We start from the raw sequence: 13603 nt of genomic DNA on the forward strand, positions 1-13603 counted from the left end.
CTAATACTGCGATTAATAGGATTAACTTTAAAAGTCCACCTCCCCAACCTGAGAACAGGTTATTTAGCCATGCCCACGTTGAGTTATCGGCCTCCTTGGCCTTAGAGAGTTTGGAGACTCTCTGAATGAGTTCGAGATGACTTTCAATTTCGTGCTGATTGTCAGGAATAAACATACAGCACTCCTCCTTGATTAAAGTGCAAGTTCCGCCTTTCGCCGCTAGGGTGAAATCGAGAGCCATACGGTTTTGGAGGACTACAGCTCTCATAGCAGTCAGTTCATCAGTCACTAGTTCTAAAGCAGAAAACGTGGCATTGCTTAATACTTCAAGCAATTTAGACAGTTTTCTCAGTTCCCAGATTGATTTTGCTGCTCCTTATGTTGGAATTATACCAGCCCATGATATGATGTCATCACCCAAGTCCATATGAGATAGTCATCTGGTGCCAGCATGAGCTAAGTCATGATGATAAATCCATGATGCATCAATTTGGCCTAATGGATTCGCAGGCTTTTTAACCTCTCGCACGTTCCGAATTTTTCCTTGAGGTAAGGCAGATGTATGTCGGATGGCTGGGACTAGATAACCTAAGAAACAGCTACCAGACCAGGTTTCCAGTAGCCATTTATAGGCCTTTCTTCCGCATATAAATAACAGTCTTGCACCAGGGTGGTAACATTTGAAGAATGGTCACTGCCCGTAGTTATGCCATGGAATATGGCAAGAAATACGATATTGCGAGAACTAAATAATGAGGCATTTCTCAATATTGGCTGAATGGCATCAAATGAAACTGGACAGCCCGAGGCTAGGCGTTTTCCTTCTGTATAATTGCACTGGTATTCGACTGTCGTGTTGCAGATACTTTGTCCCATTTTTCGAGTCCAGTGATGTTGACTTGAGTAATTCCATCGGAAACACAGAGTGCCATTGCGACGGAGAGAAAGTTGTAATGCAATAGATTTACTGGATGCAATGTTCGCAGTGTTGTCCAGTAGACTAGTCCATGTATCATTGATACTTAGTGGAGCCGCAGCCAATGACAATCCCCCATGTACAGAGGGAATGGAAGTGCAGATCCAGCAGTTAGAGACGTTGAATGTAGAAACATAAACATATTTGATGGCTTGATAGGTGTTGAAAGGTGGGTGCCAAATGGCTCGCTTGGTGTGATGCATCAATGGAGAAGGAAATAAAAATGGCCACAGCAAAAATAATAGTATAACAAGAATGACCACCAAAATGATTGTCCAATATTTTTGTGGAAATGGTGGTTGAGTCTGTGTAGTGTCAGAAGTTTGGAGTTTTCCAAAAGGGTAAATGCCTCAGGCATTGTCAGGTAATGGAACAGTTCTACTGCGAGTATGAATAGCAATGGGAGGAGAATCTGGAGTTGAAAAAGGTAAAGGCTGTTGATCTTCAGACGGCACAACTTTTTTGATGTGTGAAATGTGGATCCAAGTTGTAGATCCCTGCAGTCGCATAGCAGATGATGTCGTTAGAAGAACCAGGAAGGGCCCCTTCCAGCACGACTGGAGTGCTGTTTTTCTAGAGAAGGATTTAACGTAGACCCAATCCCCTGGTTGCATAGCAGATGCTAGAAAAGGATCAGGAAGATGTTGAGCAGCTATTACTTGTCGGTGGTGAAACTGTAAGAAAGAAACAAGAGATTTGCTATACAAAAGAATATCATTATCAAATGCATCATATTCCGAAAAAGTTGGTGGTGGTGTCATGGGCATACGCAAAGGGCAACCCATGAGAATTTCATGTGGAGAAAGACCCTTAGTAGGATGCAGTTGTGACCACATAGAAAGTAAGGCTAGTGGTGAGGCCTGTACCCAAGTTAGTCCTGTTTCTGAAGTGACTTTAGCAAGTCTGGTTTTCAAGGTCTGGTTCATACATTCAATAATACCTGATGCCTGTGGTCTGTATGGACAATGAAATTTCAAAGTAATACCTAACATTGTACACAATGAATCAACCAACTTAGCAGTAAAATGTGTCTCTCAGTCAGAATATATTTGACAAGGAACACCAAAATGAGGTATCAATTCATAACACAATTTTTTTGCAACTGAAATAGCATAATTTTTAGCACACGGGTAGGCTTCTAACCACCCCCAAAAAATATCAGCAATTGTCAAAAGATATTTAAAATGAGCACAAGGTGGAAGTTCAATAAAGTCCCATTGTAAGGCACAAAATGGTCCCATTAGTTTTGGCACAGGTTGAGCGGGAGCCAGAGTGCCCTTTGAAATGTTATGCTGTAAACAAATGGAGCATATGCTCAAAGAATGTTGCACAGAAGCAGAAAGACCTGGGGCAAACCAATCCTTCTGAATTTGTTTGATCAATGCTTGTACCCCTACATGAGCTGGCAAATGATACGCTTTTATAAGAGAATTTAACATGGATGTAGGGCAAATTAATCTGCCATCAGGGTGCTGCCAAATTGAAACACAGCGTTGGAAACAATTGTGGGCCAGCCATGTTTTTCTTTCTGATTCCGATGCTTCACTTTGTAAAACTTTCTATACAGTAGTGTCAAAAGTAACTGTTTGTAAAATAGGCTGCAGAAGTTTTCCCTGAACAGTATTTGAAAGAGCAGCCTGCTTGGCAGCCTAGTCAGCTAAATTATTTCCCTTAGCTACTAGGGAGTCGTTAGACTGGTGAGCTGCACACTTGACAACAGCAATTTTGGAAGGTAATAAATCCTGTAAGAGATGATCAATATACAGGTAATTTTTAATTGGTGCCCCAGAGGACGTCAAAAACCCCCTTTCCTTTCATGGGGTACCAAAATCATGAACAACACCATGGGCATAACGTGAATCAGTATAAATAGTAGCAGATCTGTCTTTGGTCATTTTACATGGATGTGAAAGTGCCACTAATTCCGCGACTTGTGCAGAAGTGCCAGGTGGTAATTGTCCAGTTTGTAAAACCTCACATGACGAGCAGACTGACCATGCAGCCTGACGTTCGCCAAAATTATTTCGTAAACAGGATCCATCTACAAAAAAAACTAAATCAGGATTAAGCAAAGGAACATCTTGCAAATCTAATCTAGGAGACAGATCATTGTTAACTACAAGCACATAGTCATGTGGTTCGCCCTTGTCACTAGTTGGAATTAATGAAGCAGGGTTTAGTGGTGGGCAACGTGTAATATGAACAGTGGGATTACTTAATAAACTTAACTCATATTTAGTGAGGTGAGCATTAGAAAGATATTGAGTCTTTGTTTTTAAAAGTAATGCTTGTACCGCATGAGGTACTGCTAATATAGTGTCATGTCCTAATGTCAATGGTGCTGCCAAATCTATCAAAACAGCAGCAGCTGCCACTGCTCATAAACACGGTGGGTAGCCAGAAGCAATAGGGTCTAACTGAGTACTGTAATATGCTATAGGTCGATAGCCTCCTGTGCGCGCTTGCGCCAGCAGGCCAAGGGCAGTTTTATTTCTTTCACAACAAAAGAAAACAAAGGGTTTAGAATAATCTGGGAGCCCCAGGGCAGGTGGGTTAATCAATGCTGTTTTAATAGCCTGAAAGGCGTTTTCATGTTCAGGGGACCAAGGCAGATGGTCTGTAACCTCTTTTTTTAGAAGCTGTAACAGAGGGGCCAAAATTTCTGACAAATTGGGCACCCACTGTCTACAATAACCTGCTAGGCCAAGGAATCCCCTGAGTTGTCTCTGAGTTACAGGGCAGGGAGCAGTCTGAATGGAGGTGATTCTGCTTGGAAGTATTTGACATGAACCTATAGAAACTATGTGTACCAGGTATAGTACGTTTTCTTGAGCAAACTGCAATGTAGATTTATTTACCTTAAAACCTCGTTCGGCTAAAAATCTTAAAACTAGAAGTGAGTCCTCTATACAAGACTGGGTATCTTGTGAAGTGATAAGAATATCATCTGCATACTGAACCAGGAGACCTGTCTGGTGGACCCCGGCCATAAATAAGCTATACAACAGAAGGAGAAAGCTACTACATGACAGAGCAAAATCCCAAAAAGGGAAGGCGTCACTGATCAGTACTAGCAAGAAACTACGATCCCTCATAAAATCTTCTAAGGCCAGCTTTGAAAGAAAAATTGCACAAGACACTAAAGATAATCACAAGGCCTTCTTTAGTTATGTCAGAAACCCGGGAGGCAACTCTGAGTTAGTGCAAAATGACAAAAAATTCACTGAACCCACGCACATTGCCAACATCCTGGCAGAAAGGTTCAGTGCAAACTTCTCCCCCCCTTCCCACCCAAAAGAGCAAATGTCTATCCCAACAGAGTGTAGCCTTCCTGAGATCACAGATGCACAGGTGAGAGCTGCCCTCTCCAAACCTAAAAACACAGCATCAATGGGACCAGACGGTGTCCCAGGCTGCGCCTTACACGAGCTCCAAGAAGAAGTAAACCCTCATATAAAGTCACTGTTCAATCTCAGCCTTACTACAGGATATGTTCCCAAGGAACGGCGCACAGCAACAGTGGTCACACTCCACAAAGGTGGTGCCACAACAGACCCCGGAAACTATTGCCCTGTAAGCCTGACTAGCCTGGTCTGCAAAGCTATGGAATGTATCATAATGGAAATCATAAACAAAGACATTGGGTCCTGGACACTGGATCCTACCCAATTCGGCTTCGTTAAGGGCAGATCTTGCCTCTTGAACCTGGTCGACTTCTTTGAAACAGTTACCAAAGCCATAGATGAAGGGAAGGTAGTCCACACAGCCTACCTGGACCTCGCAAAGGCCACTGACACAATACTCCACTCGGGCATCATAAATAAGCTCACCAGCTTAAATATCAACCCCTATGTCACAAGATGGGTTGCAAACTGGCTCAGGGATAGAACTCACATGGTCAGAATAGCAGGTGCCATGTCAGACTCTAAACCAGTTACAAGTGGTGTCCCACAAGGCTCAGTCCTGGGACCTCTCTTGTTCGGTATATATTTCTCCGAGGTACAGGCTAACACGGGTGGACTATGGCTGACCAAGTTCGCAGATGACTGCAAACTGGGTGCTATAATCGACTCTCCGACTGACACAAGCATCCTCCAAAAGGGTCTCACAGAGACGGATAACTGGTGCCAGAGCCATGGCCTAAAGCTAAATGCCAAAAAGTGCATAGTCATCCCCTTTGGAAAAAACAAAGTGCCCACAAATTACCACATAGGTGGTAATCCATTAAGTATGGAAGAAGTAATTAGGGACTTGAGGACCCAAGTAGATAGCAATCTCTCCTTTGACAATCACGTTGCCAAAGTGGTTAAAAAAACCTTCTATATAGCCCACCTTATCATGAAAGGGTTCACATCTAAATCAAGAGAGGCCATTGTGCCCCTCTACTCATCACTTATCAGGCCCATAATTGAGTACAATGCCCCATTTGGGATGTACCCTACCCGACACCTTCAGCAACTGGAAAGACCCCAAAAGTATCTCACCAAGAGGATCAAGGGGCTCAAACAGATGCCCTATGCAGTTCAGCTAAAGAAACTCCAGCTCTACTCAGTTACATACCGTCTACTCAGAGGCAATCTGTGTCTGACGTATAAAGCCATTTCCAACCCAGAATTAATGGACATGCTTCACCTCAGGAAATCTAAATCCCTTAGAGCTACACGCTCCAGGGACCTGAACCTCAGCACAGAAATAAATAGGACATGCTGGAGGGACAGATTCATATCCCAGAGGCTCCCCTCACTTTGGAACAAAATCCCAATCCATGTCAGGCAAAGCCCCTCACTGACCCTCTTCAAGAGAAATCTTGACAAATGGATGGGAGATCGTAAGTTTACCCCTGGGATCTCTTCTGTTTCGCTGCTTGACAGAGGTACAGTAAACAAACCTTAAAAGGGCTACCTTCTGTGACCTACTATACAGAGGAACAGTCAACTAATCTAAAAGGGTGGCGAAAGCCAAACATACTCTGGCTAGGCTTATAAATGCCCTAGGGTAGATAGCCTAGTATCAACCTATGAACCTATGAATACTGAACATGGTGGTAATTGTAAATCCTACAGTTGTCTGTGCATCTCTCTGGAAAACAAGGTTGGAGATTCTACATACCCTTGGGGTAGTCGGGTCCAAGTATACTGTTGGCCTTTATAAGTGAATGCAAACAAATACTGACTATCTGCATGTACTGGGATAGAGAAGAAAGCTGATGAAATATCTATAACCATAAAACAATGTGTTGTAGGTGGGATACAGCTTAAAATAGTAGCTGGGTTTGGTACAATTGGGAGAACAGGCAAGACAGCTTTATTGACTTCTCGCAAGTCTTGCACAAACCTGTAAGCATGTTTACCAGGTTTCATTACCAGTAGAATTGGAGTATTACATGGACTTGTTGTAGGTACTATAATTCCTTGTTGTACCAGGCAGAAATGACAGGGGGGCAATACCAGATGTGGCCTCTACCGTCAAAGGGTACTGTGGTACCCAAGGTAACTTTGCTCTGGGTTTTAAGGTTATTTTAACAGAAGTGGCTGAAATTAGAAACCCAACATCATTATCATGAGTGGTCCATAGATGAGAGGGTAATGAGGTTAAATGCTTATTCTTATCGAGGTCGGACTGCATACACATTGTTTTCAGAGTGCCATTTTCATCTAAAGTAGCCAAAATACTATCTTGTTTGTCTGAAGGTACTTGTAAATATACTTCTTCAGTGGTACAGAAGATAGTTGCTCCCATCTTACAGAGCAAATCTCTTCCCAATAAATTTAAAGGTGCAGAGGGTCCTACTAAAAATGCATGATTGTCTTGCAAAGGTCCTAAAGTTACTGGGACTGGGATGGTTTCAGAATATTCATTAGGAATGCCAGAGACACCTACCCCTCTAATTACGTTACTGGAGAGGGGGACATTTATTGCTGCTTCACTGGCTAACATAGATTTGGATGCTCCAGTATCAATCAAGAAGGGGTACGGTTTATTTTTGACAAGTAACATAACATGTGGTCCATCTTGATCCGCATGTATGAAAGGGCACAACTGCTGTTGTCCTTATTCAGGGAATCTTCATTGTGATGACTGCCGATTGGATGGAGTCCAATTAGAAGTCCACTGAGGTGACATATCAGTGGGTGGGGCAGGTTACTCTGCCAGATACGGACATTCATTTCTCCAGTGGCCTACTTGGCCGCAATTGAAACACTCCGTTTGATTTTGGGGTGTGGCTGATCGATCTTCCTACCAGTTTTGTCTATTTTGGTTTCCAGCCCCTTGGCATCCACCTCTCCCTCTCCCTCTTCTCCATCCACGTCCTCCCCGTCCACACTGACCATAGGCAGTGCACATCTGAATCTGCACTTTAACCAATTTCTCTTGTAAGTCCTTTTTTTCCTGTGCTAAGTGGTTAGAGAGGTATTGCACTTGTGTAACTAATTCGTGCAATCCAAGACTAGGCCAGTTTAAACACACTACCTTTAGCTTATCCCGTACTTGTGGGCGTAATCCATCTATGAAAGCAGCCAATAATCCACTTTGGGCCGGCCCTTCGGTGGGTTTGGGGTACCCAGAATAAGCCTCAAAGGCTTCAATGAGACGATTTAAATACTCGCCCACAGGTTCATCTTCTTTTTGAAGAACTGACTTGATTTTGGACCATTTGGGTGTGGGTGGAACTATTATTGTGATAGCATCTACTATGCGCTGTCTAACCACTTCAAACCCATTATCTCCATGTGCATCATGTTTTGGAATCAGAGTAGGGACATTGGCATGGACCCAAATCTGTTTCATCAGATCAGCCGGTATGGCGTACTGAAGAACTGCCTTAACTTCTTCTATCGTAAGAGTTTGTAAACAAATATGTCCTGCCAGCACACGCTGGAACTTAGCTGGATTAGTGCGAATAGGCGGTAACGATTTAGTAATGGCTTGAAAATCAACTGCTGACCATGCCCTAGGTACTACAATGGTCAGTGGTTCCTGTGCACTTCTAGCATGAGCTGGTTTAGGTACCTCCCTCAAAGGTAACAATCTGTCGTCGTCTGACGACTCCGATCCTGAATCTGGATTAAATTTATCTGGTCCAAAATACCCATCCCCACTGTCAATTATAGCGGGGAACTGACCAAAATGCCTTCGTCGGTGTAAATGTCATTTTCCTTTACCTTTACAGTAGGTTTAGCTTTAAAATACATTACGGCTTTTGCTTCTTTATGAGTCCTACTACAAATATTTGGTCCCTTTTTTCTATCGCTGTCAGGATCTGAGTCATGACAGTGACTGCCCACTGCTTGTTCTCTTTCTTTAGGGGTGGGGTCTTTATTGGTGGAATCTGGCTGCTGTACTTCTGCTCCTTGTTGAGCGAGGGGGGCTGATACTGTGGGGGTGCAATCGGTGGTGCAGTTTGTGGTGGGGGGAGCCAAGCATTATCGTCTTCCGACGATTCATTTATCTGTCATTTAGCTAATTCCTTCACAGGATAAAGCCCCTTAAAGGGTGGGTCCTTCAAACATTTACCGTTTACTATATCTAAATTACTAGCAGTTTGTTGTAATTCTTTCAGTTGCTCTTTTAATTTCTGCTGATTATCCTTTAACCAAATCCTTTTCTCTTTCTTTTGCCTCTGTCATCCAATCATTAAATCCTGCCCAGCACAACCCTGGTATTCTTCTCCCTTTTCTCTTTAATTTCCCTTGGAGATTAAGCAAAATATTTTTATTAAAACTACCATTTTCTGGAAAGGCGAGTTTACCATTGTCCTCAGTGAGGGCAACCCACTGACTTATAAACATACAGCTGTCCCGGGACACATGAAAATACATATAACCAGCTGGTGTACCTCTTTCTGGCTCTTTTATGGTTCCCATGCTCCCATTTTCACACAATAAACTATTCTGTATTTTACAGAGGTAGCTATGACATTTTGTAAAGACTGTTTTCCCCACTCTTGTATCTCCTTTCACTCTTATGTTGCCAGTGTTTCATTTTATCCCACTCTCATACTGCACAATCAATAGCAGAGGGAAAAGAAAAAAAAATGCATGCCACTTACCTCAAAACAACTGAATGAGAGGAATTATTACATTTCTATAAAATTATCAATACCAAATTTGTGAAGCAGGTAAGTACAGGAAATGAAAGAAACACTGCCAGAACAGAAAATTCTGTCATGGGCCCTTTTACTAGCAGTACTTCGTTCAATCCCCAATTACCGCAGCCATTGTCAATTCATATCCGAGTAAACGGCACCAATTGTTGTGTTTAATATTTTACCTTAAATGAAGACAAGACACTTCTTCCTCTCTTTCAGTGGTATTTATTACACACTTGTGAGAGCCTACTGGAAAGTACCAGGGAGACTCCCCGAACAAAGGAATGCATAAGCTTATATGCTGGTGATATTGCTGACAGTAAAATATAAACTAGACCAATTAAAATAGTACAAAAGACAATTAACTAATCAGTGGTTTACCCATAGGCTTGAAGCAGTTCACATTACTACATCGCTAGGCAGAGAAAGAAAATCAAATACACTTCCATATAAGGCACATTTCCTGCTATCAAACAGGCTCTTGTTTTTCAGTACTTTTCCACTATTCACAGTTTACTCAATAGTTCATAGTACAAAGTTCAAATCGATACATACAGGTTTTCACATACTCAATCTCCTTGAACACATGCTTTGACCATTCATATTCTACAATCCCAACCATGTGCTGGGTTTGGGACTTGTCGTAGAGGATATAAATGAGTGGTTTGGGCATCTATACTATCTCCCTCTTCTTCTGAGGATGTAGTAGATTTATCTTTAAATTTATCAGGACTAAAATAACCGTCCCCATCTATAATTATCAGAAATTGAGTAATATACTTCTGTGATCGTAACTTTTGCTGTCTAGGAAGAGGAGAAAGTACCTACTTTTTATGTTGCCTCAGAATGCTAATAAACATTTGGTGTGTCTTTGATCACGTACGATCTAAATGGAAGAAGCAGTAGAAGTCTTAGGTTGGCTAGTGGATGGAGGTGATTGAGGGGTTGAGTCATTTGGCTAGTGGAGTTGCATGAATCAGAAAGTTGCCTTTCATGAGTAGGTGGTGAGAAAGTGATTTCTGAGGTAGAGGAAGAAATAGTAGAATCTTGTTGGTCAGGGGAAGATGGTGGTGCATTATAACATGGTGGTGGTGCGGTGGGCAAAACTAAGCAGTCATCTTCAGATGACTCGCCACAGCTAAGTTGTAATTTCTGTAGTTACCTAAGGGGATAAAGCCCATAATCCCCTTGTCCCTGACAATCTGAATGTTGTTGATTATTAACTGTCCTATTAGCCACTTGTAATTGTGCTTTAAGTTTAGTAGTGTTATGTTTTAAACTACGAACTATATCACCTTTCTCTCTATCTTTATATTCTATCTGCCATGCATTAAAGGCTGACCAGCAGCCTACAGAAATTTTATTACCTTTCTCTCTAAGTTTTTTTGTGAATTTAACAAAATTCCTTTGTCAAAAGAAACTGCAGGTGGAAAAGTTGATTTACCATAAGTTTTAGTTAGCTCATGCCATTTATCTAAATAAAGACAACTATCTTTGTTACAATTCTGAAACATGTATCTCACCAGAGTATCATGTCCTGGTTCTTTTAAAGTACCCACACTCGCTCCCATTGTAAAGAAATCTAATAATGTAAAAATACCCACTCTCATACTCATTGTAGAGGCTTACAGTGTTAAAATGTCTGCTCTCATGCTCATTGTAAAAGACACTTAGAATGTAAAATCCCCACTCTCATACTTATTGCGAAATAAATTTACAATGTTAAAATGCTCACTCTCACACTCATTGTAAAAAAAAATTTACAATGTTAAAATGCCCGCTGTAATAGTCATTGTAAAATGAGACTTACAAAGTTAAAATGCCCACTCTCATACTTATTGTAAAAGAGACTTACAATGTTAAAATGTTTGGTCTCATACTCTTTGTAAAAGAGACTTACAATGTTAAAATGTTCGCTCTCATACTCTTTGTAAAAGAGACTTACAATGTTAAAATGCACAGTCTCATACCACACTCATACACAATTTAATTTACCTCAAGGCTTGCCAAGATGGAAAGTTGTAAAAAGATGTGCAGCTGTGAACTGATTCTGCAGAAAATACACCAGACAGAAAACTGTCAAAGGAACCAGTAAAAGTGATTTTCTGGAGAAACAGCCCCAGGCAGTTTGAGGAAATCTGAATCTGCACATCACCACCTGTTTAAGGTAAAAACTAAACACAAATAATACTTCAGTGCTTGGCAGGTTTAAAGTAATTTAATAAATAAAAGAAACACACCTGTGGGAGAACATACCCTGGAAAATATGTCTCCCTGAGTAAAAGAATTATTAATCTCTTATAGGAAAGCTTCAACAAAATAAACTTTATCAATCATACTATTGTTAGTCATCCAATAGAAAAATGCTAACTAATGCAATTTATAATATAGTTCATTATTCAAGTCATTTACTAAATATCTAATGAAAATACTTTACAGTTTAATTATAGATCTGTTATTTCTTTTTTTTATTTATAACATTTTGCTGAGTATGAGAATATTTTCTTTTACCATGTGAGCATGTGATTTAGGAAAAATGCTGCCTCAGGCACAGAAAATAAAATATAACATTGTATGAAATATTTTTCTTCTATCATATGGCATAGTAGAAAGAATGCTACCTCAGGAACAAGAAGCAATAACACAACAATCTGCATTCTTCCATGTTTCTACTCATGGTACTGTGGCACATACACTAGCCTTCAGCACACACATGCAATTTCATTTGAACCCTTTATGCTAGGTATGTGCTTTAATGCACTTTTCAAATCAGCCATGTCTTTTATATACTGTTTTATATTCATATGTTATAGAACTGGTGATTCAAGATGTATAGCAGCCTAGAATATCATTAATTGTTAATGTAATTGTTAATGTAACTGTACCTTCTTGGCGTGGGTCATGCCTGAAAAGTGTCATTGGACCATTGTATTTATCCTGTGAACAAACAAATAAATAAATTCTGTAACATTGTAACACTAATCCCTATACCTAGATTAGTAAATTTAACTTTTCAGATGGATTTCGTTGTTATAGTCTAGCAAGCTGGTTTCTACCTGGATCTATTTGACCAATGAAAAACATGCCAGATAAACTAATCTCCAGAAAGTCTTATTATATTAGAAGTAGTAATCTTATACATTTCACCAGAAAGTATGTAGATATTTTTTTCACTTGTAACATACCATGGGTACAGTACCATGCTTTCAAACAGCTATAGCTGTAGGGTCCAACTCAGAGGTTTGCTGTACTAGAAGGTGAAAGGTATGAGTCACAGTCATGGGTGTGTTTTATAGGTGAATCGCTCTCTTGTTCTCTCTCTCTCTCTCTCTCGAACTGCAGGTGACTTACAGAGTGACCTCACAGGCATTCATTGAATACCATAATGTTATTAGCTAAAACTGTTATAATGAAATCTCAAAGTGTGACTGAGACATACCTTTTCAAAGACAGAATCCTGTGGCTTTGGTTCATGTACCTTTTCTGCCAGCCCGACATTTTGCATTACATTAGTTCCCCCCCCCCCCAGTGGGTTTTGTGGTAAACTTCTGCTCACTATGCTGAGTACAGAAATAGCCTATAGCACTTCTTTACTTAGTTGTCATTATGTCACAAGTAACAATCCTATTTATTTCTCCTGAATACAGATTTTTTTTGTTACTGTACCTGTGACCCCACCAGCTTAGCATTACATTATCTGCAGTAATGTACATTACAATAAGATAAAGCAGTATATGCGTTTCTACAGGTAGAATGACTAGCTAAGTGGATTATGTATCTGAGGGTCATAATGTATTATGATCTTTTATTGCTAGGTACCTCCAGTAGTCTTATAGAGCCATTTGGATGATCTGGCTTTGCATGTGTTTCACAAATCAAAGCATGTTTTTCATGTTTTCATGTTTACAGACTCAGTATATATCACATATTACTGGCATGTTCTTATAAAACTGGAATAAAAAATACTATTTTCTGGACAAAGTAATTTTTTCTGACATTTGTGTATATTATATCAAAATATGCATGTTCTACATGCTTTGAAAGGCATGCCCATAATTGAGATTGCCCTGTCTACTTTTTGTAAAAGCTACTGAGTTGTGCAAAATAAAATGAAAGGATTATCAACAAGTCTTGCTGGAAATTTTCATAAGAATATTTTTACTTGATAGAGAAAGACAGAGCCTATTTGAAGTTAGAATGGAATTCAGGAATGGTCTTTGCAAATTGACAATGAAACTTTTACAAAACAGTCAGCTGGAAATAAATGTATGGTTTTCAAATGTCTTCAGATGAAAATAAACAAAAGCTACAACAACATAAATCTGTCATGTTGCCGTGATTTCAGACTTAAAATACTTGTTTTTGTATAGAAGTTATGTTTTCTTTCTTTGTATATATAACATGACTTCAAAATGATTTTTTTATTAGAAATCAAGAGATAGCTGTTACTTTATCTTATTTGGGGATAGGAGCCCAGTGCATTCGTATTTTATAAACAATTATGCCATTAACATTCTGTGAAATTTTTATGAATACAT

At 40.1% G+C, this 13603-nt stretch overlaps 1 pseudogene; it reads right to left on the bottom strand.

Annotated features, from left to right (window-relative positions):
* Nucleotides 1-1326: 1326 nt before the first annotated feature.
* The window catches only part of LOC122810632, a 79133-nt pseudogene continuing 66856 nt past the window's right edge, over nucleotides 1327-13603 (bottom strand).

Source organism: Protopterus annectens, chromosome 9.part0, assembly GCF_019279795.1.
Source record: "Protopterus annectens isolate FY-2018-M chromosome 9.part0, PAN1.0, whole genome shotgun sequence".
In the NCBI taxonomy this organism is placed as follows: Eukaryota; Metazoa; Chordata; order Ceratodontiformes; family Protopteridae; genus Protopterus; species Protopterus annectens.